We start from the raw sequence: 3,906 nt of genomic DNA on the forward strand, positions 1-3,906 counted from the left end.
TGGGGAGAGCAGCCTGAGGCCCCCTAGCCCAGCACTAGGATGGGAAGCGCACCTTGAGGTTTTCCGTCAAGCCCTGCCAGGCAGGAGGCATGGCCTCAGGTCCCCTGGCCTGGTGCTGGGGTGGGGGGCACGGCCTGAGGTCCCCTGTCAAGCCCTGCCAGGTGGGGGATACAGCCTGAATCCTCTGTCAAGCCCTATGGGGGCGGGGGAGGGCGTAGCCTCAGGTCCCTGCTGATTGCTTGTTAAGGTATGGGAACTTGGCTTCAGCTGTGGGTGCAGCCATCTTTGTGATGGAGTGATGGTCAATTAGCATATTCCCTCTTTATTAGATAGGATTGTGTTAATCCAGTCATTTTATAATGCATAAAATAAATTGAAACTATCTTCAGTAGCCAAAACTTTGTATCGCTTTTACTTAGAAATTGTCCAAATATCTAAAGATCAATTTAACATTTCTAAAGTTTTGAGAAGTTAAATGAGGATTTGAAAAACTAAAGTTGTAACTAAAATTTAGCTAGAGCCATCTGTATACTGTTAAAAGATAAACTGAGGCATAGCGAGAATTTTGTTTGAGCAAAATTGATTCCAATAGGGCAGCGTCACTCTGGAAGTGTTTCAGAGTGCTCCATCAGCTAGGGCAGTGGTCGGCAAACTGCAGCTCGCGAGCCACATGTGGCTCTTTGGCCCCTTGAGTGTGGCTCTTCCACAAAATACCACGGCCTGGGCGAGTCTATTTTGAAGAAGTGGCGTTAGAAGAAGTTTAAGTTGAAAAAATTTGGCTCTCAAAAGAAATTTCAATTGTTGTTCTGTTGATATTTGGCTCTGTTGACTAATGAGTTTGCCGACCACTGAGCTAGGGGAAAGACTTAAAAGAGGAGGCAGAAGCACAGCAAGGAGGTTCACTGATTGGCTATAGCTTAAGCAGTTGTCTTGTTTGGGAAAGCCTGTTTGTGTTTAGGTTTCAACTGCTTAGCCTTAAGGCATTGCAGGCTCAGGTTTTGCTCTGCTCTCAGGGGCTACTAAGGCATTAAAGCCGCCTCAAACTAATGGACTCCTTGGTTAATTAATTTAATAATACAAATATGAAAGTATTTCTTTAAAAGGCTAATTGCCTTCCCTACTCAAGAAGAGAGGAGTTTAAATATAAGCCATATCGTTAAAAAGCCCTGAAAATAAAAATGTGTGGCCGTTTATATAAATAACATGGCTTCTTTAGACAAATAACACAAAGGATCTCCTGTTTGGGGTATTGTCTTCTAAGGTGCCTCTCAAGTGAAAGTCTTCAACATGTCACAGTTCCCCAAAGTGGTTACTGCAGTTCCTTGCTAAAGGTATGCCAGAGGTTTGTCTATTAGCTGACAAACCCATGAAAAATGGCCTGATGTGCTATCAAATGTCAAGTATTCTTTCCGTCTCAGGCTGACTACTGACCTGAGAATCATGTGGTTAGATGGTAACAGGGGTGGACAGAAGGATTCTCCCAAAGCAAACTTCTTGTACAAAGGCAAGACTGAGGTAAGTTTTCATGGACAAATAATATAAAATGGTGGGAAAATAGAAGATAAATGTGTTTTTAGCCAAATTCACCAGAGGACACCAAAGTCTCATCAGAACCTCCAAACTCCAGCATGACATTAGGGCCAAAGAAATCATCAGAAGGCAGTTTACTGCAAAACCTATGTAATCAGGGTCAGAGGAGCCTTAAAAGGTCTCAGATATGTACATAATTACCAAACTGAAGGTCCTACTCATTGCAGTAAGGGTCTAGGGGTTGAGCCTTAGTAGAATCTCCAAATTGTCCCAGCCTGATCAGCCTAAGACCACTATTTTAGTTCATCCAGCTGCTGAAACAAAAAGACTATAGACTGGTTGGCTTATAAACAATAGAAATTTCATGTAGTTCTGGAGGCTGGGAAGTCCAAGAGCAAGGACAGAAGATTCGGTGTCTGGTGAGAAAATACTCCCTCATTCAAAGGCAGTCAACATCACTCTGTTCACATGGAAGAAAGGGCAAGCTCTCTGAGTCTCTTATAAAGTCACTAATTCTATTCATGAGGGCTCCACCCGCATGACCTAATCACACCCAACAGCCCCATCTCCAATTACCATCACACTGCCACTTGCAGGCACCATCTGATTCCAATGAGCTCTGCACTGCCCTGTGACAGTAAAGGACAATGGAGTCATGAAGGTAAGGAAAGCTTATCACTGAGACTGCCAGCACCAGGAAACCCTCCAAAGTGGCAAGGAGCCTAACTATGCAACTTGGCCTTATTACCAAGGTCACATTCGCCAAATTGTTCATATCCTTACATTCCCCTAAGACCCAGGGTTTCAGAAAGATCAATGTTGTCCGTTAAGAAAAAATCATATGTGAGCTACAGGCTACAGAGAGCCTTCTTTTTTATACTGGTTAACTTCAGCATTATGGTAAAAATTCTGAAAAAAACTCATTTTCAGCATCATATAAACATAAAGATTTGTCTAGTGGCCCCCTAGGAAGTACTCTGGGATAAGAAATACATTTATTTAATTTCATTTTTTTCTTAATTTCCATGGTAAATAAATTGGATTATCTAATGGCTATATGATGCACAGAAGTTATATTGTTTTAAGAAAAATTATTTATAAAGTGTTTTCACATTTGAATATAATGATTCCAGTTATCAGTATAATGATTTAGGCAACAGGAGAATAATGACAGTATCTGCTCTTGAGATTTTGCTCTATCAAGTGAATTTATGCAAAAGTGTTCTTTAATATTTATGCCTTTTGACAACTACTCAATATGTCATATTATGTTATTAGTACACTAAAGTATATGGAAAAGAAAAATTCTAACATCTTTAACTAATACATGCTAAATCACTTTCCAGTATAAAAATTAATTGATGCATATGCATCTTATCTTAGTGACTCATTAAAGGCATGAAACACCAACTAGTAAAAGGAACAGGATATGATATAGAAAACTAGAAGAGTATAAGCACAATCATGTAATTCTACTTCCAAAGTTAAAAAAGGGAGATAGCGGATTTTTTGTTCTATTTTTCCCCTTGAAACAACAAAGACTTAAGAGATAAGATTTTATATTCTAATAGAGTTCAAACCTAACTTCTATAAAAATTAATGCTTTAATTCTAGAATAAAAATGCTAGAGATGATTTTATAAATGGTATAATTAAAAAGGGACCAATTGACTTAGTCACACACACATATCACCTGTCTAAGAAATTTTGAGACAATCAATCACTCAGGTTTGCAGAATACCAAATGCATTTTTCTAAATGTCACAGAAAGGCTGAGCAGAGTTTCTCCAAGGACACGCCAACTTCAGAATGTTAACCGTGGAGACGGATTAAGTGTTTGTGGGAAAGGAGAGTAGAAATACCTGAAGCCGTTACACAGAAAGGTCAGTGTAAAGTCTGATAAATGTTAAGAATGCAATATAGAACGAAAAATATACTGTACAAAGACGCTACAATAAGAAAACTCATGTATATTAGCAGTTTAAAATATTTCTTTGAAAATGAACTAATTGATTGCTCTTTATTTTATCAAAATGATAAATTTCTCGCAAGACAGTACTAGTATAGTTCTGCTTTATTTTTTAAAAATCTTTAAGCTAGCTGGCTACATAACACATTGTAAAATCTGAAGTAAATGATTTTAACCTTATTAACATGACCCTAGAGTAGTGTTAAATGAAAATTGAGACAATTTTTTAAACATTTAACTTTCTTAAAACTAATTATATAGAACTAGCGCCACATTCAGTCTTGTATAAAAGAATACACAGCCAACAGGAAAGTAACTGGGAAAGCAAAATCAGCACGTGAGTTTTGAAAATTAGTGTGTTTTAAAGTGAAGAGTTTGATTAAATATTTAACAACTTTGCCACACTGC

The sequence above is a fragment of the Plecotus auritus genome (assembly GCF_963455305.1).
Source record: "Plecotus auritus genome assembly, chromosome: 2".
Taxonomy (NCBI): domain Eukaryota; kingdom Metazoa; phylum Chordata; class Mammalia; order Chiroptera; family Vespertilionidae; genus Plecotus; species Plecotus auritus.